General features: G+C 37.2%; 3 pseudogenes; all 3 read left to right on the top strand.

Moving 5' to 3' along the window:
- Positions 1-7,126: 7,126 nt before the first annotated feature.
- On the top strand, positions 7,127-8,575 carry LOC149228910 (putative purine permease 5 pseudogene; annotated as a pseudogene).
- A 719-nt stretch (positions 8,576-9,294) lies between these two features.
- LOC149228909 (putative purine permease 5 pseudogene) lies at positions 9,295-11,504 on the top strand (annotated as a pseudogene).
- Positions 11,505-13,968: 2,464 nt separating this feature from the next.
- Positions 13,969-14,913, top strand: LOC149228908 (putative purine permease 5 pseudogene; annotated as a pseudogene).
- Positions 14,914-26,843: the final 11,930 nt, after the last annotated feature.

Here is a 26,843-nt window from a genome sequence, read left to right as displayed (position 1 = left end):
CCGCATCTGCCACTTACTAACTTTTCCTGGCCGTTCTCCTCGGAATTACCATGGCCACCCTTATCGACGTCGAGAAGTTTCTGCAATTGTTTGCGCTCCTCCGGGAGCAAAAGCTCCATTCCTCCGCTGTCTATCAACTTTCCCTTGTTCCGGCTTCCCCAGTTCACTAACCAATTTTCCGGTTGATTGCATGAGTGTCTTACATGGGTGGGGATCAGATATTATATTATGGTAAGTAGCTTCCCTATTTCACTGATGAGCCACGCTGTTCACCAACTCTTACTTATTTTTTCCGTTGGTTTTTTCTGTTGCAGCTACCTTACCATATCCACCACCAATTTTGAGTCTCCTTCAATTTTGAGGCTCATAAACTTTTCTTTAATCACAATTTCAAGGCCACGCTTCAGCGCATGTAGTTACGCTTCGTTATTAGTCGCTTCCCCACAATCCATCGTAAATATTCTCAAGGTTTTTCCTCTGTCATTCCTAAAGATCCCCCGATTCCTGCTTCTCCCGGGTTGTTTTTGGCCACCCCGTCGAAATTTAATTTTGAAAATCCCTGTGGGGAATGCCTATACTGTTTAATTTCTTCCACCTCTCTGACTTGGTCTTTTCTTCGGTCACTGCATATCATGCTCTGGGTTAATTCTAGCCTCTGCAAGATCTTCGCCTCTGTTTGTATGACCTTCCAGTCCTCTTCCTTCCAGCGTTCTGTTAAAATTGTTTCTCTCGTGTTCCTGATTGTTTGTTCCCATATGTCTGCCGGGGTGCGTTTTTCTTCTTTGAAGATCACACTGTTCCGTGCCTTCCAGATGTTCCAGAGTAGGAACCCAGCAGACAACATCCATGCACGATTTAACACTAGGTTTTGGTAAGGTTTCCTCGGCCAGTTTTCTAAGGTATTTTTGATGTTTTGGAAATTTCTATAGCGGCGCTCAAACATCTTGTAATGGCTGTCCCACAAGGTGTTGCTGACAATGCATCTGTTCATAAGGTGTTCCATCGTCTCCTCCTGTGCATTGCAGAGTGCGCATCGTGATGGTCCCTGCCTCCCTTTCCTCTGTAATTGATCCCAGGTAAGCGCCCTGCCATGTAACAGAATCCATAAAAAGAAAGTGACTTTCGGCTAGTGCTTTATTTTCCATAAGTTTTTCCATTTCTTTGTCTCTGTCTGTTGATTCTGTTTTGCTTTTAAGTAATACCCTTCTGCTATAGAAAAGGTTCCTTGTATTCGGGTTCCCCATCTTAGGATATCTTGCCCTATTTTTATCGCCACTTTACGGGATGCCATTTCTTTGTGGTAATCGTCCCACCTTTCAGAGTCGGGGGCCGCTACCCAATCCTCCTTCTGTTTCCAATTACGCCAATATTCCCCTATACCTGGTTTCCAAAATTTTTTGACCACGTCCCCCTCTGCCTGGGAGGTGAATGCTTGGATGACTTGAAGGGCTTCCTTATGGATAAGCGTTTCTCATTGTTGCCAGGATTCCTCCCAAAACTTAGCTTTGTCCCCCGCTCTTATCTCCCAAAAGTTGTATTCTCTTATCAGTTCTTTATTACTCCTCGCCAAATTCCATATTGCGGAGCCTTTTACCTCTGTCTGGCTTCTCATCCTGTCTTCTGGTTTCTCAGCTGCCTCATATTTCCTTTCCCAGATTTCCTTCCATAGGTCTTGGCCGCCCTGTGTCCACCTCCACCAAAGCTTCGCCCCCATCACTTGGTTGAGTACGTAGGGGTCCCGCAATCCTAAGCCTCCATCTTTGGTTGGCTTGCTTAGCCACTCCCAAGAGAGTAAAGCCCATTTTCTGGTTTTGTTGGTTCCCTGCCATAAAAATTTCTTGAACATGGCTACTAGTTTTTGGCTAATGGACTTGGGAACAGCTTGGCTCAATATCTGATAAATTGGGATAGCTTGTAGTACTGCTTTTAGAAGAATTATCCGACTGGGGGTGTTCAACGACCGGAAAGTCCAATTGTCCATCTTTTTCCTGATTTTATTTATTAGAGGTCCCCAGTTAGCGACCCTGTATTGGTGCTCATTAAGCATAATACCCAGATACTTCGTTGGGAAGGTTCCAATTCTGAATCCCATTGTTCGAGCCAGAAATCTTTGGGCCGCTAGCTGTGTGTTAAAGAAAAATATTTCTGATTTCTCTTTATTGATCTCAGTCCCGGATGCTTGAGTGAACTCAGATAGGGTTTTTACGATTTGTTGGGCTTCCTTAAGCGAGGCCTGGCCATAAAACATTACGTTGTCTACGAATTGCTGGTGTGTTACGGGGAGATCATTCCCACAGATTCTTAGCCCCTTTATCTGGTCCCTGTCTACTTGTGCTTTTACCAGCCTGCCCAGTCCTTCTGCTGCTAGGATGAAGAGAAACGGGGACAGGGGATCTCCCTGTCTTAGCCCTCTCGAGGGGTTGAAAGCTTCGGTTGGGGTTCCATTCAACATGACTGACATCACCGGTGTGCTCACCATTGACAGGATCCATTTCACCCATCTCTCATCAAATCCGTGGGCTTTGAGGATGCCTTCTAGGTACGCCCAACTAAGGCGGTCATAAGCCTTTGCCAGGTCTAATTTGATTATCATGCCTTGATTTCGAGAGTTTTTCAAGGAGTGGATTACTTCTTGGGCAACTATAATTCCATCTGTTATCTGCCATCCTTTTACAAAACTTGTTTGTTCCTGAGCTATGAGGTCGGGCAGAATTGGCTTAAGTCTATTCACCATAATTGTTGCTAATATTTTGTACACTACATTACATAGGGATATTGGTTTGAATCCCTGCGGTTCGTCCGAGTTTCCAGTCTTTGGAATCAATGCCAAGAAGGTAACATTAAGACCCTGATGCATGCGCTTTGTACACCTTAATTCCTCCACTAGGTCCAACAAGTCGTTACCCATAAAACTCCAGGCTGCTTGGTAAAATTCAATGGTAAATCCATCAGGTCCCGGGGCCTTATTCTTCGCCATTCTGTTAACCACTTCCTCCACTTCTTCCTTTGTAATTACCCTGAGTAGAGCCAGATTTTGTTCTCTAGTTACTTTTTTAGGTATATGTTGACAGACTCTGTCGATTTCCTCCTCCCTGTTAATATTTGGTTCTGTTAGGATCCCTTTGAAATAGTCCACCAGGAGCTTCTCCATTTCTTCCTGTTGCAGCACTCTGTTTCCTTGACTATCTTTCAGTGAAAAGATTCTATTGTGTTGTCTGTGGTTCAACATTGCTTTGTGAAAGAATTTGGAGTTCTTTTCCCCTTCTTTCAACCATTGGACACGTGATTTCTGTTTCCATAGAATTTCTTCCTGCTTTCGTCTTTCCTCTAATTGATTGATTATCCTTCCTTCCTCCTCAGCCAACTCCTCGCTTCTTCCTTCCTCGATGATTTGTTGTTGAATTCCTTCCATTCTGGTCTGTAGTTTCCCTCTCTCTTTCTGAATGTTGCCAAATTCCTCCCTGTTCCATTTCTTAATTTTTCCCTTTATGTCTTTGAGTCTAAGTTGGAACGTGTGCATTTTGTTTCGACCTTCCATTCCCATTTTGATTTCCTGCCACCAGTTTTTTACTTTGTTTAAGAATTCTGGATCTCTTAGCCAAAAGGACTCAAAACGAAAAGGTCTCTTTTTATTCTGATTGTTCATAGCTATTTCCAGTTTGATTGGCCAATGATCTGACCCTATAGAGGGGAGGATGGAGGCTTCGTAGAAGATGTCCATACCTATTATATGTTTAGAGACTAAGAATCTATCTAATCTTGACGCTATTTGTTTGTTCCCACCTCTTCTATTGTTCCAGGTGAATTTCCCATTTATTGTTGGTATGTCTACTAGCCTTAAGTCTGTTTGGACATCTCTAAATCTTTCCATCTCTGGGTCTTCCCTGCTGATTCCTCCTTTCTTCTCTTCTTTATAGGTTATCATATTGAAGTCTCCTGCAATAATCCACCTTTGCTCCTGGTGCATATTTTTTATTTTTTCCAAATGACTGAGGAATAGGCCTCTATCTACCGGGGTGTGGGGCCCGTATACTGCTGACACTACAACCCATTCACTCTGCCCAATGAGTCTGAATCTGCCGGTCAGGATTCTGGGCATTCCTATCCACCAGTCTGATAGGACTTCTGCTGGGTTCCAAATTACTGCTATCCCTCCCGCACTTCCTTTAGCATCTATGGTTACTTGCTCATATCTTGGATTTATTTTATTGAGTATTTCCTCCATCTTCTGGCCTGAAATTTTAGTTTCTTGAATAAGCATTATCTGTGGTTTGTCTTTCCTCAATCTTGCCGCTAAATGTCTCTGCTTCCCTTTGTTGTTCAAGCCTCTAATATTCCATGATGTCAAAATCATTGAGGAGTTTGATTTAGGTTTTGAAACACCGCTGAAAGCGGAACCACTCTCCCTGTGTTCACCAGCATTTCTCCCATTAGTTGGATGGAGTCTTTAAGATTTTTCCTTCCTCCTTTTTTTTCCCTCCCTTGACTTGTCCTTGCTGATCTGTTTTGCTTTCCTTCTGGTTCTCTTGGTATTCTTCAGGCACAGCTTTACCTTTTTCCTGTTTAGCTATATACTGCTGAAAGGTTTCCACATACAACCTCTTTTGGTCTTCTGGGATAAATCTCTCGTCCAAGTTCCTCCATTCGTTTAATAATTTTCTTAGAATTTCTTCTTCTTTACTAAGATCATCCTTGGTTATCTCCATTTTTGTCTCCATCTGTTCTACCAGTTCTACCTGTTCTTTGCCTTTGTCCGTGACCTCACTCGGGGCTTTCCTCTTTGTGTGAGCTCTTTCACTGCTGGAGCTATTGTCTGACTCTTTATCTTCTTGATTTTCCATGGTTTGATCCTCATCTTCTCCCTCTTCCTGTAGTATTTCAAAGCTATTTGATTTCCCTGGGTTTGTTTGTTTTTCCTTCTTGTCTTCCTTGGAGTTTTCTTTGGTTATTTTCCGTCTACTTTTTACCTCTTGGAATCCTTCCTGGTCTACTGGCCCTCTCTTCTGCTGCTTACTTTTCCTTTCTTCTTCTTCCATTGTAATAGGACATTCCTTAACCAGATGTCCATATTCATGGCATCTACGACATCTAAATGGTATATGCTCATAGTCTAAGTTTTGCTGCCAGACTTCTTCATGATACTCTAGTTCCATGGAATCTGGGATTGGGTTCGCAATGTTCATATACATGCATATCTTGGCATACGATGTATACCTTCCTTTCTTCATAGTTTCTGCTATTTTCACAAAGCTACCTATTGTGTTTCCTATCCCTTCCAAGATTTCCGGATCCCAAAAGTCTATAGGTAACCCAAATAATCGAACCCATACTGGAGCTGCTAATTTTTTTTCCTTATCGGGGTTATAGCATTCTTCCCAATATCTCATAAATAGACCAACATTATAATAAAAATAAGGGCCATTTTCAAACACTTTTTCCTTATCTTGCAAGTTAGAGAAGATTACCGTAAAGAAGCCTTTCGCTCCCAACTTTAGCTCGATGTGTCCTTGGGGCTGCCATTTTTGCTGAATCCATTTGGTAAGGTCTCTTTCAGATGGCCATACACCGACAAACTTGCAGATAAGGGCATGATCCTTCATGTAGCTTCTGTACCTTTCCAATTTATTTGGTGGAATCACAAACCTAGGTTTCTCCTCCACACATGGCAGGCATTTTCCCCTTCTGCCCGCCTGCCATGTCGCTCCCAGAACCAGACCTGCATTTTGTTTCTCCTTTGCCGACTGACTGTTCTGACCTTCCCCTGTCGCTGCATCCCGATAGGAGGGGATCTCTCCCCTCCTGACCTCTTCTGTCATGACTGTGTCTCTCAGATGTCTACCTTGTCTGCTGCTGTGACTCTCTGTTGTCTGCACCCTTACCTTTCTTGATTCCTCCCTGCCGATTTTACCACATGGCTGCCATTAGGTTTTTGGTTGCAGAGCTCGCTGATGGCCAAAAAATCGATTAACTAAGTATTATTAGTTAATTAGTTAATTTATTATTATTATTATTATTAAATTATTATTTAATAATAATTAATTATTAACCATGGGTATCTATGATCCATGAATTGCACGCGAAGAAATCTTCCCACCCTTTTCAAACCATTTGTATGGTTCATTTTGAAGATTATTATTATTATTACTATTATTAAATAAACTAGCAATTGCACCACATGTTGCAAAGGAAACTTCGTATGGCTATAACATATGGAATAATAGATTAGATGGAAAAATATGTGATATGTTATGTGATCTAGATGTTTCCTAGTTTGGACCCATTTCCTTTGAAACATAAATTACTTACTAAGAATAGGTAATAATTGAATTTAACTTTACAATAGGTTTAAAACATGCCTCATAAATGGAGAGCCCAATTCCATTTAACAATTATTAAGTTTTAATTTATAAAATATTTCCAATCAACGAAATAAATTAAACTAATGCAATTTAAAATATGAAGTTTGAACTTTGAAATTTGAAAACCCTCCAAAGGGGCCATTCTATCAGGCTCAGAAGATGGCAGAGAAGGCATATATGACATCTGATGAAAAGAGAGCCCATTCCATGCAGAATCAAGTAAGTCATCACACTCCCTAACAATACCCAAGTAGCAGAATTTAGTATCCAAACGAGAAAATATATTCTAAAAAGTTTTGGTTCCTAAAGATATGTTGTACATAAAGCATTTTCTCTGCGTATGGATATTGGATGAAGGGGAATGATGTGTGGTGTAAACAAAGTGTTTGCTTGATGTGGTTGGACGACCCTTCCCATTGTTTCCTTGGTGTCATGTTTTCATGCAAAGACACAACGTCAAACACCAAAAGAGAATGGTGTGAAACCAGAGCTCTCCCACATTCATGGCATGTGATGAGATGGTTTACCCATTTCTGGCTACAGACCATAGGGACTTCCTTGACCACATTCACTGCATATTCTTCCAAACTGTAAGAAACAAACATATCAGAGCAAGAAGACTTGGTACCTTCATAATCAATACCAAGCCCTCCTCCAATGTCAATGATCTTCATATTAGCGCCCAACTTAACCAAATCACAGTATATATACATCGCTTCGCTCACACCATCATTAAGAACTTAAATGCATGGGATCTAAGATGCAATATGGAAATGAAGAAGCTGGAGACAATCCAACATCCCCAATTTCTGCAATTTCCAAAAGATGCCAACAATTTCCAAACTCGTGAGCCCAAATTTTCCCTTCTCACTAGATGTGGCACCAAAATGGCCACCATGTTTGGTCCTCAACTTGGCTCGAACCCCAATAACAGGCCTCACAATTAATAGAAGGAAAAAGTTAAAATTTTATGCAATTTTCTTTCTTTATTGGCATTTCTCTTTAAACTTTGCGCAATTGAGCTACAACGGTTAGGAAAGATGGTAGTTAGAGGAATGCCATCAATATCTGTTTTTTCATAATTATGTTCACTAATAATGTAAATCTAGAGATATTCTTGAAATATTATTATAAATTTTAATGGTGCTTAACATTTGACTCGTCTCAATATAACAGGTATATATCACGAACCAAGAATTTTCTCTGGAGTTTCAGGAAGCTTCTTCACTTATTCTATGTTGGGGAAGTTTTTTGAAAGGAAAACACCTATTCACTGGGTGTCCTTCTTCCTAAGCAGCTCTGCAATGTTTGTTGCGTTTCTAACTTCTGACCTCCTTTCTCGTCTATACTATGTTGATAGTGAAAAGAGTAGGTGGTTGTTGTTATGGATAACAGTAGCAGGTTGGCCCCTAACAATTGTTTTTCTACTTCCATTTTATTTTCAGAAAGAAATTTCACATACATGACTTAGTTGGAAACTTGTTATGTCATATGTTGTGCTTGGCTTGTTTAGTTTTATTGACAACCTAATGTATGCGAGGGCTTATTCATTTTTTCCTGCATCAACTGCTTCTCTTCTTTCTTCATCACCACTCACATTTACTGTAATATTTTCTTATTTCATTGTGGGAAATAAGTTGAATGCTTCAACTTCAAATTCAATAGTGATTATAACTACAACGGTTGTGATTATATACCTAGACTGAAACTCTCATAAGCTAATTGTTGTAAGTCGTCGCAACTATGTTTTTGGCTTCATATGGGACATTTTAGGCTTTGCATTACATGACCTAGTTTTTTCATTATCAGAGATTATGTTCATTAAGATATTAGGAAGGGAATGTTTTCTTGTTGTCTTAGAATAACAAGTTATGGTTTCACTGTTCGGTTGAATTTTTTCGACAATTGGTGTAATTATAAATAAGGATTTCATAGCTATGAAGCTAGAGGCACTTGTGTTTAAACATGGGGAAATTTCATACTATATGGTACTTTTCTGGGGGGCTTTAACTTTCTAGCTTGGAATACTAGGAAGTTTAGCAATGCTTTACTTGGCATCAATACTAATAGCTAGAGTGCTTAATGCAATACAAGTCCCTGTGACTAGTATTGCAACAGTTCTATGTTTCCATGACCCTATGGGTGGCTTAAAATTTCTTTCTGTCCCGCTTATGATATGATGGTTTGGTTCATACATTTATGGTACTTCCACATAAGCCAATGCTAAGCAACAACTAACTAATAGGAAATTTTTTGAAGAAAAATTTACAGTTTGAAGCATGTCATTTGATTTTTTTACAAGAATCCTCTTTCCCTTCCATATAGATATTTGTTTGTAGTATTGAAGGGTTTGTGATATGTTCTAAGATGATCATTTTCTCCACTTTTCTTCGCTTCTTCTCAAGTCCTTTCCTGATGTTTGTATGCTCTGAGAATGGACCAGAACAAAAAATATCGTTAGGAGGAACAATAGAAACTTTCGCGTTGGCATGAGTTGATTCATGTCCGTGATGTTGCAAATATGATATATGTGATTCCTCAAGCTCTGGATGTTGTTTCTGACAAGTAAAAAAGGGCATTGAGGATATGGGATGTTGCCCCATCTAGATTTCATTATGATCACCCTCACTCCCCACCTGTAAATATTGTTGGAAAGAATCTTGCCTCATTGTTTGTCTCCTCTCTTAGCATTGAACAAACTCGGTCCCTGTAGAAATTTGCAAATCTTGAGATATTCTTGAAATATTATTATAACTTGTCCATTTCTTATCATTTGGAAACTCATTGTGACAGTCGAAGTTCTTAAACTCCTTTGAAACTTTTTTTTTGAGTATTTTTTAGAGTTCTCAAGAATTTATAGATACAGCAACATATAATTAGATTAATTTAATGAGCGATACATTATCTATGCCTATCTCTACATGAATTAAATTAAATGGCCTGCATAGATGCCTATTCTCAAAATGGTAATCCAAATACCTAGTTTGTATTAAATCTTACAAGCATAAATAATTGGTATTAACTAATAGTTAAGATAGATTAGGGTACCTAAAAACGTCATATCTATTCAATGAAATTGCACACATGATTACAATTTATATAGGAATGTAATCATATACATGAAATAGGTATAAACATGCTCTACTTGTCATTGGTCTTAAATAACCCTAAAACAACACATAGCTCAACTTACCTCTAGTAAAGCTCAATCTAGAACATTCCCATGATAATCTCGATGGCCTATTAAGAGCTTCCTTTGTGAAAACCAAACATAAATAAAAGAAAAAAGATCTGGTAATACCAACATGCATTAAATACAACATGCTACTTTTATTTCTAATTAACTTTTCACTCAATGCTCTTGGGAGATAAGTTCCCTAAATGAAAATTTATTACCTCGAGATATTCATTATATGATTATTTTCCCTATATGTCCTTGACTAGGATGGTAACAGTGATGTTGAAATCATAATAGAGTATAATAGCTTTCTCTCAAGTATGGCACTTACAAACATTGAGAATCTACAAGTAAAATGAATCACCAAACAACTCCACAGGTACCTATCTCCCAAAACAAAACATTTTTTTAATGGATGATTCCAGTCGACATGAACATGATTACATGTGCTTGTGAAAGAAAGCCTTGGGCTAAGATGCAACAACTAAGGAGTAGCCACAACAACAAATTTCACCCATAAATTGCACACATTTTTTTAATGGATGCTTCCATTTCAAAAGTATGTTCACTGATAATGTAAATCTGGAGATATTCTTGAAATATTATTATAACTTTGAATGGTTCTTGACATTGGACTCATCTAAATATAATAAGTATATATTAGGAACCAATAATTTTCTCTGGATTTTCAGAAAGCTGCTTGACTTATTCCAGGTTGGGGAAGTTTTTTGAAAGGAAAACACCTACTGACTGAGTGCTCTTCTTCCTAAGAAGCTCTGCAATGTTGTTTTTGTTTCTAGCTTCAAACCTTCTTTCTCATCTATATTATGTTGATGGTGGAAAGAGTAGGCGGCTTATGCTATGGATAGCAGTAGTAGGCTGGCCTCTAACAACTTCTTTTCTACTTCCATTGTATTTTCAGAAAGGAATTTCACATACACCACTCAGTTGGAAACTGGTTATGTCATATGTTGTGCTTAGCTTGTAAGTGTTATTGACAACCTAATGTATGCGTTGGATTATTCATCTTTTCCTGCATCAACATTTTCTCTTCTTGCTTCATCATCACTCACATTGACTACAATATTTGCTTATTTCATTGTGGGAAAGAAGTTGAATGCTTCCACTTTGAATTCAATAGTGATTATAACTACAACAGTTGTGATTATAGGCATAGACTCAAACTATGATAAGGTAGCTGGTGTAAGCCATCGCAAATATGTTGTTAGATTCATATGGGAAATTTTAGGCTCTACATTGCATGGCCTAATTTTTGCATTATCAGAGCTTCTGCTCATTAGGATATTAGGAAGGAAATATTTTCATGTTGTCCTAGGATAACAAGTTATGGTTTCACTGTTCATTTGCATTTTTATGAGAATTGGTGTAATTATAAATAAAGATTTCATAGCTATGAATTTAGAGGTACCCACATTTAAACATGGCACATTTTCGTACTATATGGTACTTTTCTGGGGGCTTTAAATTTCTAGCTTGGAATACTAGGAAGTGTAGAAATGCTTTACCTCACATCGACGCTAATGAATGGAGTGCTTAACACGATAGAAGTCCTTGTGACTAGTATTGCAGAAGTCGTATGTTTCCATGAACCTATGGGTGGCTTCAAAGTTATTTTTGTCCTTCTTACGATTTGGGGGTTTGGTTTATACATTTATGGTACTACCATAGAAGACAAAGTTGAGAAACAAGTAACTAAAAGAATTTTTTTGAAGAAACATGTACAGTGTGAGGCCTGCCATTTGAATTTTTTAGAAGAATTATGTTTCCCTTCCATATAGATATTTGTTTGTAGTATTGAAGGGGTTGTGATAAGTTCTAAGTTGATCGTTTTCTCCACTTTACCTCGCTTCTTCTCAAATCCTTTCCTGATGTTTGTATGCTCTGAGAATGAACCAGAACAAGAAATATCATTAGCAGGAACAACAAAAACTTTTGTATTGGCATGAGTTGATTCATGTACATGATGTTTCAAATCTGATAGATTTCATTCCTTAAGCTATGGTTGTTGTTGTTGACAAGTAACAAAGGGTAATGAGGATATGGGATGTTGCCTCATCTGGATTTCATTATGATCACCCTCACTCCCCACCTACAAATCTTATTGGAAATAATCTTGCCTGGTTATTTGTTTCATCTCTTAGCATTGAAAAAACTCGGTCCCTGGAGAAAGATCTGGAGATATTCTTGAAATATTATTATAACATGTCCATTGCTTATCCTCTGGAAACTCATTCTGACAGTATAAGTTCTCAAACTCTTTTAAAAAAAATTTCATGTATTTTTTGAAGTTCTCAAGCATTCATAGATAAGGTACCATCTAATTAGATTAATTTAATGAACGATACATTATCTATGCCTGTATCTACATGAATTCAATTGAATGGCCTGCATATATGCCTATTCTCAAAATGGCCAGCCAAACTTACTTTGTGTTAAATATTTGAAGCATAAATAATTTGGATTAACTAATTAGTTAAGATCGAATGGGGTACCTAAAAACATCATATCTGTTCAATGAAATTTCACAAGTGATTACAATTTATATAGGACTGTAATCATATACCTGAAAGAAGTATAAACATGCTCTACCTGTCATTGATCTTAAATAGCCCTAAAACATCACATAACTCAACCTACCTCAAGGAAATCTAAATCTATAAAATTCCCATGATAAGTTGGATGACCTATTAAGAGCTTTGTATGTGAAACCAAACATCAATAAAGGCAAAAAGTTCTGGTAGCACCAACATACATTAACTCCAACATGCTACTTTTATTTCTACTTAACTTTTCACTCGACGATCTTTGGAGATAAAGTTCCCTAAAGGAAAATTTATTACCTGGAGAGATTCATTATATGATTATTTTCTCTATATGTCCTTGACTAGGATGGTAAGTTATAGAAAGAGTGATGTTGAAATTAAAAAAGAGTAGAATAGCTTTCTCTCAAGTATGGCACTTATAAACATTGAGAATCTACAAGTAAAATGAATCAGAAACCAACTCTATAGGTACCTATCTTCCAAAACAAAACATTTTTTTAATGGATTCTCCTAGTCCACATGAACATGATTACACATGCTTGTGAAAGCAAGCTTTAGGATAAGTTGCAACTAAAGAGTAGCCACGACAACAAATTTCACCCATAAATTGCACACATTTTTTTAATGGATGCTTCCAGTCAACATGAACATGAGTACATGGACTTGTGAAAGCAAGCCTTGGGCTAAGCTGCCACAACTAAGGAGTAGCCATGACAAAACATTTAAGCCATAACTTGCACCTGGTTCTAGGTGGTGTTGCAAGTATTGGTGCACCATGTTGCAGCAAATAAGGAGTAGTTATGAGAACAAATTTCACCTAGAACTTGCAGCTAAGCCCAAGAATTGTCGCAAGTACTGGTGCACAATAAACACAAACACAAGGATGTCCTAGGTGAGACTTGAAACTTGGTGGGGGTTGTAACAACACCCCACTTTTACCAACTTGGCATTATTCCTCAAGCTCTGGTTGTTATTGCTAACAATTGAAAAAATCACCATTGTGAAAGGAAATCACCCGATACCGTACTTTCCAATTGCAACAATCTAAAAAGAGGTAACGAGATATAACAAACCACAAATAATCCTTCTTCAATAAGTAATTTTTTCAATTGAATTTTGCTCGCTTATCTCTTTTTCCCTTTTATGAATTTTTGAAACTCTCTCCTTTTTCCTGTTATTATTTTCTAAAATATGTAAAACCCCACCCTTGACTCAAATTTTTTTCTATAGATTTAGATAAAGTATTTACCACCAATATTCTTTGCAACATCTTTCAGGCTTCCAACAAAGTATTGCTGAAGAACTTCTAAATTAATCGTTTTCTCCACTTTACCTCGCTTCTTCTCAAGTCCTTTCCTAATGTTTATATGCTCTGGGAATGAACCAGAACAAGAAATATCATTAGCAATAACAATAGAAACTTCTGTATCAACATGATTTGATTCTTGTCCCTGACATTTCAAATCTGATATATTTTATTCCTCAATCTCTGGTTGTTGTTTCTGACAAGTGAAAAAAGGTAATGAGGCAATGGGATGTTGCCCCATATAGATTTCATTATGGTTAGACTCACTTCCCACCTACAAAGATTGTTGGAAAGAATCTTTCCTGACTGTTTTTTTCCTCTCTTGGCATTGAACAAACTTGGTCCCTAGAGAAATTTGTAAATATGGAGATATCTTGAAATATTACTATAACTTTGAATAGTTCTTAACATTTGACTCGTTTTCAATATAACATGTCAATATTAGGAACAAAGAATAATCTCCAATTTTCAGAAAGCTGCTTGACTTGTTCTAGGTTGGGGGAGTTTTTTGGAAGGAAAACACCTATTCAGTAGGTGCTCTTCTTCCTAAGAAATTCTACAATGTTTGTTTCTTTCCTAGCTTCTTGCCTCCTTTCTCGTTTATACTATGTTGATGGTGGGAAGAGTAGGTTGTTCCTGTTATGGATAATAGTAGCAGGATGGCCTCTAACAAATGTTTTTCTACTTCCATTTTATTTTCAGAAAGGAATTTCACCTACACCACTTATTTGGAAAATTGTTCAGTGTTATTGACAAACTAATGTATGCACGGGCTTATTCATTTTTGCCTGCATCAACTGCTTCTCTTCTTGCTTCATCATCACTCACATTTACTGCAATATTTTCTTATTTCATTGTGGGAAACTAGTTGAATGCTTCCACTTTGAATTCAATAGTGATTTTAACTACAACAGTTGTGATTATAAGCTTAGACTTAAACTCTAATAAGCCAACTAGTGTAAGCCATCACCAAAATGTTGCTGGCTTCATATTGGACATTTTAGGCTCTGGATTGCATGGCCTAATTTTTGCATTATCAGAGCTTATGTTCATTAATATATTGGGAAGGGAATATTTTCATGTTGTCCTAGAATATCAGGTTATGGTTTCACTATTCGGTTTCGTTTTTGCAACAATTGGTGTAATCATAAATAAGGATTTCATATCTATGAAGTTAGAGGCACTTGCGTTTAAACGTGGGGCAGTTTCGTACTATATGGTACTTTTATGGGGGTTTTAATTTTCTAGATTGGAAACTAGTAAGGGTAGCAATTCTTTACGTGGCATCAACGCTGATGGCTAGAGTGCTTAATGCAGTACGAGTCCCATGTGACTAGTATTGCAGGAGTTTTATGTTTCCATGACTATATGGGTGGCTTCAAAGTTATTTCTGTTGTGCTTACAATTTGTGGGTTTGGTTCATACATTTATGGTACTGCCACAGAAGCCAAATCTGAGAAAAAGCTAAATAATAGGAAAATATTTGAAGAAACATCTACAGTGTGAAGCCTGTCATTTGAATTTTTTACAACAATTCCCTTTCCCTTCCGTGCTTATCATTTCTTTCATTCTTTCTTCCCTACCTTTGCAGTTCTGCATTTTCTATTTTGTCTTGCTCAACTACTCCCTCTTGGTGTTTTTTTACTACTTCAGAAGAATATATGTACCACTCAGAACTTGCAATCTATGCTGACATGATGTAAAGTGCAATCTTGATGCTCTGAAAGTGGTAGGAATGGGCTTTCTTGTCCATTTTTAGAACAAAGTAATATGATTCCCAAGTCAGCTCAGTACAATAGCCTTGTTCTCTAAATGATTTCTTCTGCAACATGAAGGGAAACCTTGAAATAGTCTATAGCTTCCCAGATTATGTCCATATCACCACACATTGCCTTCTCCAGCAACTCTTCTCCTTGAATGTGTGCCTGGATTGCTTCACAAAGTGTTTGGTAATTGAAAAACTTTATTTTCAAATCTACTACTTGTTTCACCACTTCCTTACCCATGGAAGCAACACCCACAAGTGTTTTAGCTCGTTGAAGAGATCCATAATAGCCATGCAATGGACTAGGAGACAGGTGCAGCAGCAACGCCTACACCATCGCCATTGGAAAAGAACGGACTAGGAAAAATTGGAACCAGGGGAACAAGAAGAGAGCCCTCCTCGGGAAAGCCATTGTTACGGAGGGGGTTATGATGGGAAGTACCACCCACAAGTGTTTCATCTCATTCAAGAGGTCCATAACAGTCATGCAACGAACCAAGAAATGGGTGTAGTAACAATGCCTACACCACTGCCATTGGAAAAGAAAGGGTTGGGAAAAATCGAAACTAGGGGAACAGGAAGAGAGCTCCTAGGGAAGGCCATTGCTATGGAGGGGCTTATGATGGGGAGACTCCACAACGTCTAAGAAAGTTAGGGGTGGCATAACTTCTCGCCATTTTTTGTCTTTCAAGATTCACAGCGGTGTGGGTATCATTATGGTAATGAACTTACTATAAATGCTCATGATAATCTGATGGTGGGAATCTTTTCAATCGTCTAACACATCAAATAAACAGTGCAAGACACTACACATGGCACATAGGGGAGTTCATTTCAGAGAGAAACGCCTTATGACGTAATCATTATTAAACTTTTAATAATTAAATTATTATTTAATAATAATTAATTATTAACCACGGGTAATTTATAAACCATGGTTGATTTTCATATCAAGACAATCTTTGTGATAATGCGACATTCGACCATGTTTGAACAGATTGACCATGGATGACCATGTTTGATTTTATAAAACATGATTGAACATGGTTGACCAAGGTCATGATTCACAATGGCCGACCATGATTATCATATTGAGACAACCTTTGTTATAATGCGATGATCAACCATCGTTGGCCATGGTTGACCATGTTTGACTAAGGACAACTATGAGTGAACAATGTTGACTATCATTGAGTATGGTAAACATATAGTTGATTAGCAGTGAATATGGCTGACTATTTATACATTGTCTACAAAGGTTAAATATCTTTCTCTATGTCATCATGATGACTCTAGATATGTGTCTATGCTTAATTATAAGCATGTTAAACATATTGTTTATCAATTATCATGGTTCAACGTGATCTTCATGTTCAATATCTTTGAGAAAATTGATAATGAAGATTGATCATGTTTATAATGTGTTAGTGTTTAAATTAACATATTATTAAATGTGGAAATTTATAAATCAATGCAATAATATATAGTTATTATTCTATTATTATAAATTTATTAAAGTTTAAATAATATCATTAAGTTAAAATGATATTAATAAAACTCTCTTTGGTGCAGTAGTTTGAAGAAAAGAGGCGGAGCAGGAGCGGCGCGAAATGTCGTCAGCGAAAATACCGTCACACAAGACTTTTCGCATCAAGAAGAAGTTGGCTAAGAAGATGAGGCAAAACAGGCCCATTCCCCACTGGATCAGGATGAGGATTGACAACACCATCAGGGAGCGGAACACAGCTGCCGATCTACTATCCAAGGAAGCAGCACATAAGCCAATAGGAACGTGGAGCATACTGGAGCAAACTGATGGAACCTTCCATCAGTATTATCATAGACCTTTTATAGAAATATCATATTAGTAAAGCTCAATGGGAGTTGGACATAAATTTTTGCTATATATTTTTTGTTGTCTTTATATAAATATTATATGAAGTTTTTTATCAAGTAGTTTCTACACATGACAGTTATTTTTTGATACTCTCTGCATAGAGTAAGTACATAAAGCATTTTGAAAATCATAGCTCAGAGCAGTGTCTCCCTGCGTGGAGTACACCTCTCTCTATTTTGAATACTCAACAGGATAGGCTTCTAGCCCATAGTACAGTATATGCCACTGGCATCTGCAAAATGTAATTTTCCTCATTAATGAAAATTACGACTTTTTCCAAGGGAAAAAAGAAGAAGATATTAATAAAATAATAATAATAATGTATTATTAATATTAGTAATTATATTAATGTATTTATAACATTTATTTATTATTATTATTATTATAAATTATATTCTAAATATAGTATTAAAAACTCTAATAAGTAAAACCCCAAAAACTCTAATATTAAACCATATATAAATATTCAAGTTATGAAATACTAATTTTTTTTGGGTTGTGTAGTTATCTTTAATTTTCAAATTATTAAATATTCTTATTATTTTAGATGTCTATTTTAATTTTTTATTAATTTTAGTTGTTTTTAAATTTATAATTAATTTAAGTAATTATAATTTAGGTGGTTATTTTATTATATATATAATTATTTTAATTATGAAGTTATTATAGATACGTGTCTTATTTAAATTTTTATTTTTTAATTATGTTTAATTTTCATTCTCATTTACTTCATTGCATTAAAATGTATGATTCTTTTTAATTTTTCTTTTATTTATACTTATTTTTAAGTTTCTTATAACAAAACACTAATACAACATTATGGTTAGCTTAAATAAAATAAAATTTTATATCCACTTTTACATATTTGTTGTGAACATTTTTTTTTGTTTTTCATTACATTTTTCTATTATTTAAAAATATAATTATATAAAATCCTTTATTATGGAATGTGATGGCTCGGGAATTAGTATTGGTGTTGTTTTAATGCAAGAAGAAAGACTCATTTCTTTTGAAAATCATCCAATCAAGGGAAGTATTTATAGAAACCTATTTGTGAGAAAGAAATGTTGGAAATACTACTAGCATTGAAGAAATGGTGCCATTACCTAATGAGAATAAACTTCAAGGTAAAAAAATATCATGATAGTCTTAAATACTTCTTAGAACAAAGATTATCTCCAAAAGAGCAGAAAAAATGGGTCACAAAGATTTTGGGTTATGATTATGAATTCATTTACAAAAAAGGGAAGCAAAATATTGTGGCAGATGCACTTTCAATAAGGGATGAGGATGTGGAGGCATTTCTCTGTGCCATTTCTATTATCCAACCTAATTAGATAACTAAAGGAAGGGATGAATGGAAGAATGATGAAGAGGTATGGACCCTCATTCAAAAGTTGTAGCAAGATCCTAGTGCATCTTATACATTTATTTGGAAAAATGATTCATTGTGGTACAAATACTACTTATATCTATGTAAGAACTGCCAACTCAAAAAAAAGGTTCTTTAAGAATTTCATACCTCTCCTATAAGAGGGCGCTTCATATTTTTAAAAACTTACCACAGGGTCAAGAAGGAATTTTTTGGGATGGCATTAAATATAATATTTAGAGTCTTGTGACGAATATTTGGTTTGCGAACAAAATAAAGTTGATAAATTAATACCCTGAGACTTTTATAACCATTATCCATTCCAAGTCAACATTGGGAGGAGGTCTTAATGAATCTTATCATAGCTTTAGCCAAGTCCTAAGGAAATAATGTCAACATGGTGGTAATTGGTAGACTTAACAATTATGCACACTTTTGTGCATTATCTCATCCTTTCAAAGCCAGTATTGTTGCTACTGTGTTTGTGGAAATAGTTCAAAATCTACATGGAAACCCAAAGATTATTGTAAGTGATAGATATCCCATTTTCATTGGATCTTTTTGGATAGAATTACTTTCTTGTCTCAATAGTCAATTAGTTCATGGTTCATCTTATCATCCTCAATCTGATGGGAAAACTCATATAGTGAACAAATGTTTGGAAGTATATATGTGTTGCTTTTTATCTAATAAACAAACACAATGGATCAAGTGGATATATTTGACAGATGGTGGTATAACCCTCCCTTCCATACCATAGCAAAAATGACCCTGTTTATGCCACTTTATGGATATCATCCACTGTCTATCACATCATCTTTAAGAGACAATCCTAAGGTTCAAGCAGTGGAAGATCACATTGAGCATCAACAACAATTTCTCCAACTTGTAAAGGATAACTTGACTTTGGAACATAATCGAACAAAACAACAGGAAAATCAAAATTACAAATAAATAAGTTTTGACGTGGGTGATTGGGTATTTTTATGCCTATAACCATACAAACAAATGTCCCTCAAGAAAACTAAGAAGGATGATAAATTATCACCCAAGTACTATGGCGCTTATAAGATGTTGAAAAAGATAGGTTCTATGTCATACAAATTGGAGTTGCCTATATCTTCATGAGTACACCTAGTTTTCCATGTTTCATGCTTAATGAAGGTTATAGGTGATAGGATCCTAGTTCAAACTATATTTCCAGAACTTGACGAGGAAGGAAATATCATATTGGAGCTTGAAGTAATCATGAAGACAATAATATAACAATTATGAAATAGATCAATTTTAGAGTATCTCGTTAAGTGGAAGAACTTACCTGTTGAAGACTCCACATGGGAGGATGAGTATTTTATTCAGAAGTATCCAAAACTACTCAAGCATTGAGGACAACACTTTTTTCAAGGATAGGGGCATGTTAGGTCCCCATAATACTAGTGTAGCCCCCATAGAATCCCACTATTATTACTGTTGTTCCCTTCCAATATTATTGTTACATAGGCCCTAATTATATTTTGTCCCCAATACTCCTATATATACTAAGAAGGTCTTGTCATTTGAATCATCTAAGAAATTTTCATTTATGTGGTGTCATAGGAGGTTTCCCCCTCAAAGAGGCTTATTTTCAAGTTATTGATCTATATTTTCTTTAGTTTTCATACCTGGTTACATAACACCACATGCAAGCCCCAACTTGCAATGCACGCAAGTATCCACTCGCTCCAAGATACTACCTGATCGAAGCCACCACTTCCTCAATTATGTATGCCACCACCTATTTATATGGAGACCCCTACCTCCAATAGTTCCTCCAACCACCACCGAAAGTAGGACATCTCTCCTTGAGTAATCCACCACTTATTGCATTGAAAGCCCCAACCCTCATACTTTTGTGGACTACATTTCATGTCTTTTCAAACTAAGACCACAAGCATAAAATAAATCAACTGTGGGCCTTGTTTCATCAATTTTCATACTATACCGACTTATTATTTACTCAATTAAATGCAATCATGATATTTTCTACAATACAAATTCTGGCATAAACCCTAGTAGCTTAACTCAAACATATACCAACTAGTGATAGTGTCGGTGGTCGATAGTGGCAAGCCTGCGGTAGTCTCTGTAAACTTGGAAATAAAAAATATCCTCCATCCAAAAATAATTCCACCTACATAAACCTCTACAACCATCATGCCAAGACATCTCTGTCAACCTTCTGATCATCAACACAACCCCACTATCATGTTGACATCAAGGCATAGTTGGCAAACTCATCTTGTTGACATCATGCCAACACTATGTTACCAACATGAAGGGAAATAACTTAGTTTACCTTATACAAGGTAAGTTAACATTATTTTAATCTTGGAACTACCATTATATATTGGATTTCCATTTCACTGTTAAAAAGATGAAAGACAAGGAAATGGATGATTCACATGAAAAGTAAGAAACTAATTTATTTACATTAATCCATTCATAGACAGTTTGCATGTCATTTCTTACTAGGATAAACATAAGGATTAAGGTGAGGGAGCTAGCGTATTGAGATGGTATTGACAAGTGCATGTCACTTCCTACTCAAGATAAGAATGCATGTGTTTCCTATCTTTGTATTACACTACCAATGAAACCACCTCTACTTTACATATATGGATATTATGTCAAGTCCTTTTTCATTAGACAACCCTGATGCTTCCATCCTTTGGTCCCATGGTATAGATGAAGGCTTGAAGATGAGCATGCATTAATGGAATGTGTAGCTCCATATTAAATCACCACAATTTTTGCATAGATGGCTTCCTTATGTGTATAGTGCCATCCGAAATTTCCTTCAAAAAGAAAAAAAAAATATGATCCTTTGTTCACCATATGGAATAGGATAAACTTATAGAAAAGATATATACTTTTTAGGAAAAAGTGGAGTTGAATTGAACTAAATTTCTAGGGGTAGCCTAAGTTTCACACAATCATATTTCCATGCATTTCAGAACCTTGTTCCCTCGATTGTTGCATAATTTTAAACAAACCCATACGCTAAAAAAATCAACCAAAGTTCCAAATTAACCAAAATTTTAAATCATTAAATGCTTTGATTTGATGAGTGAGAAACGTTAGATGAATAAACTACTTCCTCAACACATAATTTATCAATATTAAATACAACCATGTGTTATAATGGGGCGGTGGGGGTTTAATCAGTGTAATGGCCAATTTAATCAATTTAAAAAATTTCATAATTCATTATAACTAAAACCATAAGAGTGCATCAACAAAATCAATCATCACATCAATAAACATGAACACCAAATATACGTGGAAATCGTTGCGGGATAAAACCATAATTCTTCTTAACTTCTTCAATATTTGATTACATCAATTTGCAAGAACCTACCTACTGGAGGAACTAATCCACAAAAACATGCAAGCACCAAATAATTATAAGCTTCAACCTAATGTACACACCAACCTGATGTAGGTTTCAACTTGATGGAGGCACCCATCTCTAAAATCTTGAAGCACCAACTTCTTGTAGGCTCCAACCTAGTTGAGGCACCAAACTTTGATGGAGGCAACCACCTCCTTAACAAAAATATAGTGAACCACTTTTAACAATCTTTCAAACTATATCCACAAGCTCAAATCAAACACACACACACACACACACACACACACACAAACACACACACACACATCCCTCAAAGTTTGATCATCTCAATGTAACAAAAAATGGCTTCCAAATCATTAATAGCAACATCACTTTCATTTCTCAAATTTGAAGCTATACATAAGCCCCCAGGAAATTCACAATAAAAAAGGAAGAATTCAACTTCTAGCCTTCAATAACTCATCTTTGTGACTCTTCATATCATCCCTATGTTATAGCTCCAAATATCACTCTTATGGTTTGTGATGTTGCACTCATGGCCTAGGGCAACCCCTCCTTCCAGACCTGGTCCAAAATTTAAAAAACAGTGTTTTATCCCTTATTCGCGACATTGCCCTGAGTTAAACGCGTGTATACGTGGGTAGGCATATACCCAACCTGCGTGTATGTATTAAAACACTTAAAAAATATAAAACTCCTTAATTTCAGGCGGAGATCGCGGGTTTTACCTGCTGATCACCTGTTAGTGCCCGTGGCCCAACTGTTCCCAACCAAATCCCAACTAAAAAACTACTTTGGGAGAGGTATAAAAAGACCTCAATGGGAAGGCCTAAAGGAGGAGAGAAGAGAGAGAAAGGTTATTATGCTGAGATTTTTCCCCTGACCAGGTCTGAAGATCCTTGTGCCTCCAGCACTTCCCCCATTTGTACAGGAAACCCTTGTTTCCTTGTGTGTTGATGTTCATCCACTACTTGTGACATCATGGAGTAAGTCATGGAAGGAGTTTGTTAAAGGCTTGAGGCTAGACGAATTTGGAAGGAAGCTTTGCTTGGAGCCTACGAAAGGTGACTTAGGTGAAATTATTCCTTTTCTGTACTTTATTTGTCTATAATAAAAGAAACACATGTCTTGGTTCCTGATATAAATCTTCTTTATGTTTATGATATTCATGTTGGAATTCATATGTGAATGGTTGTTTATATTTCATAACTAACTACCTTTCTTTATAACATGAAGATGGTCTCTTTATAAGGTTTTGTCCATATACCGCTGTGCTCTCCGGAATTGGTTGTTTTGCATGACAAAGAAGTAAGAGGAACTCGAAGAAGGGTTTGGACCGTAAAGGACCTTCTCAAATGTAGGACCTAAGGTATGCTCCCTTATCATAGAATTTGCTTATAATAGCATAATGGCTGTGTGAATGTGTGTTTCTCTGTATAGACAACTTTCAGTCTGCTAGGGTTTCAACCCAAAAACCCTAGGGGAACATTTCCCTTAACAAAATTGGTGACTCCACTGGGGACAACATTGTTGTTGTTCCTAGTTTGGGTGTTTTCAAGCCAATCAGGGCTCAGCTGCCTGTTTGCTTGTTGTTGCTGTGTGGTCTGTTCTTGAATTCTAAGTTTTGCCAGTTTCTTCAGTTTGTTTTTTATTTTTCTTGAAATCTTTTATATACGCTATTTTTCTTAGTTACAGAAGCATATATACGCATGTTTCCTTAAGTAAACCCGCGTATACGTAGGTTTCCTCAGGCACAGTAGTGCATACACGCAATCTGTACATAAGTACAGTCGCGTATATCTAGCAATTTTCAAGATTTTTAAATCTTTTTATCTCTGAAGGTCTGTCTGATGGTTTGATTCAATCTGAAACAATCACTTTCTAGTATCAGTTGTTAGTTTTACAGCAAGCATCTTGTTCCAAATTCTCTCTGATTGTAATAAGTATTGGTCTTGTTTTTGTTGTTGCAAGCGTCATCGTTTTTTGCTTAAGCACGCAAGATTTCTTGCTTGGAATCTTGGCTGCTCTGATTCATCAGGGTAGGAAGATTGATCTCAATCTTTGTGTTAAATATTCCTTTTGGTGAATTTTTGTTTGCTTGACAAAACCGCTTTTTGTGACCATCCACTTCTTTGTTTCATGAAAGTTGTTGATTGATACTTTCTTGAAATTTGTCTTTTTGATCTTTTTGGTCTTTGTTGCCAAAGCTTTCATTGCTGCTTTTGGTTGTTAAGAGCATCTTTAAACACATTTCTTTTTGTTGAATTTTCATCCATTGGGTGGTGTCAACTTGCAAAAGTGTTTGTTACCTATTCTTCAATCACAAAGTTTCAGTCTTGTTGAGAGAATTTTTGAAAAGACTCTTTTGTTGTTGCTTTTGAAGAAAACTTTTTGAAAAACTTAGTTTTTCTTTCTTGAACTTTGTTTTCATTTGGTTTCCTTTTAGTGAATGAAAGTGCTTTTTGTTTTTCTTGAAACTTGTTTTTAGTGTTTAGACGAAATGAATGGTACCATCTCATATTCCATTTGGACATTTTAAGTGGCAAAATAAAAATTGATAAGCAAGCAACTTTCATTTCTTGATTTTAGAGTAGTTTTGAATCTTGCATCAGCATATATTTGTTGCATTAGGATAGATTTGCAAATATTTTTAGGCATCCATAGTTTTGTTAACTTTTGTGAGTGTGAAGCATGAATTAAAGAAAGGAAAAGAAAATTTGTTTTATTTGAAGTTCCTCTGAACCCTGTAGAGATTTCTTTTCATCGAAAAACGAAAACAAGTGGATGTGCATGTAGTTTGGTTTTTATTAATTTCTTTTGCGTCAAAAACACCACTAGTTTCACTTCCGTTTATCCCGTGACTTGAAGAACAACCTATTTTAAAATCAAGCGCTAATTAAAATTCACTATAACTTTTTTTTAAGTTAGATACACCAACAAGTTTGAGGATTTTAAGGCCTTGGATTAGGCGAGTGGAGAGTTAACTCTCCAAGGCCATTTAAACTGTCAAACATAGGAGTCTGAATAGTGAGTGAAAATCCAATAGCGTTAGGAAGACCAGGAAAGCTTCGGATCTAGGAGTTAAGCACGAGGGCCTGTGAAGACAGGGATGAGAGATACCCCCTCTCCTACTTGTCCAAACTTACCTCACGACTGTTCCACTTGGCTTCTGCGACGAGTTGGTATCCATAGTTGCTACTCCTAGTGATCTACACAGGTGGCTATGGAGGGGAATCCCATGGCACCTGAGGTCGACGTTGCATCACTCTCAACGGTACTACTGGAGGGCACCCTTGCGAAGCTTGGGGGCTTGCACCGGTGCAGGTTGTTGTTAGGAGGTCAGCGTAACTTCCTCTGTTACCTTCGCTGATAGGACTGGGCCCTCATCATCCCAGACTATCTTCAGAAGGCCCCTTAATTCACTTTCTTGTATTTTGGTGTCCGGTCCTAATCACCCGAAACGGAAATACTTGGAAGTTGTTTGACTGTCTGTTATCTTTAGGGTCTTTATAGTGTGTTCTTTGTGCTCTTAGTTGGCCTAGCTTTCAATTTTTTGAGTCTTTAGTCAGATCTTAACAAGAAATTCAATGTGGCTGATCGATCTCCTAGACGGTCTCGAAGACTTCATGGTCTTTCACCACCAAGTTTAGAGTCTTCTCCTAGAAGGTGCAGAGGTAATACTGCTGGTGGGTTTCGTCCCACGACAGTTGATGCATCGGAGATTGATCCTCCTCTCGGGGGCATTAGTGTTCAAGCAAGGCCTGGCACTTCCGCGGAACAAGAGAGGAACACTCCAGTTCTTTCTCGAGTTCTATTTCAAGCAGAGAATAACATAGAGGTAGAAGAACTCTCAGAGTCGTTAGCGGCTCCGAATTCTCCCCTACCATCTAGTCATCCAGATGTATTACAATACGTTGGGACTCCGACGCATAGACCGTCAAGTCCAGGTTACGCTACGCACTTACCATCGATGACCACTACTAGAAGCATGGCTTCTACTACAAGTGCTACAACTATGCAGACTCCAACATCGGTACAAGGGGGAGGAACGATTTCCATCTCCTCTGCTTCTTTGTTTGGATCTTTTGCTAGCACATCTTTAGTTGGGTCTACCTCCATTCCGTCCACGAGTGGAAATTCTGAAACCAATGCTTTTGGTTCTGGATTCTTCCCATTTGGCACCCATTCATAGGGTATTCCATCAGTTCCGTTTAGTGCCACCACATCCATGATGGGTGGATCGGCTTCATTCCAGGGTTTTCCTTTCGGAAGTGGTCATATACCACATTCCAACCCGACGATAGGATCCATGCCTTTTTCTTCTATAGGACAAAGCAGCAATCCTTTCCAAGGTTGGACTAACCCTGGGGTTAGTGGCGCGGGAACTGGGAATCCGTTTTTCGGCCAACAAGGGAATAGGCCGTACTCCACAGTTAGTTCATTTCAAAGTATTCCTCCCTTAGCTTCGGCTTGGAATCCGTATCAGGGGTTATCAACTCCTTATAATCCTTTAGGAGGAAACTTTGCTGGTTATGGAGGCTTTGCGGCCGGAGTTGGTCAAACTCTGAATTTTACTGGATCACAAGGCTTGCCTTTTGGTTCAACCGGTTCTACTGGTTACTTCGGGCAGCCTGGTGCCTTCCAAAATCCAGGCCAATCTTTTCAGAACTTTGGGAGCTCCGCCCAGTCTGGGTGGAATCCCCAAGGTCCTCCTAGGCTTCCATTTCTGGCAACTTTGAACTTGCCAGATCTCACTAAGTTAACAAACGATCCAATCAAGTACAATCCGGCCTGGCCTTCGGTCCCAACCAAACTCCCTTCGGACATTCCAAAATTCGAAGGGAAGAGCGGTGAAGACCCAGGTGACCATGTAACCACATTCCATTTGTGGTGCTCATCGAACTCCCTTATCGATGACTCGATTAGGTTGAGACTTTTTCAACGCACCTTGACTGGTAATGCGGCCAAATGGTATATAGAGTTTCCAGGGGGCAGCTTTACATCTTTCGCT

The sequence above is a fragment of the Pinus tabuliformis genome, chromosome J (genome assembly GCF_031772625.1).
Source record: "Pinus tabuliformis cultivar Carrire ecotype Pingquan chromosome J, CPIR1, whole genome shotgun sequence".
Taxonomy (NCBI): Eukaryota; Viridiplantae; Streptophyta; class Pinopsida; order Pinales; family Pinaceae; genus Pinus; species Pinus tabuliformis.
Note: the sequence above shows the minus strand (reverse complement) of the source record. Positions and strands in the feature narration are given on the sequence as shown.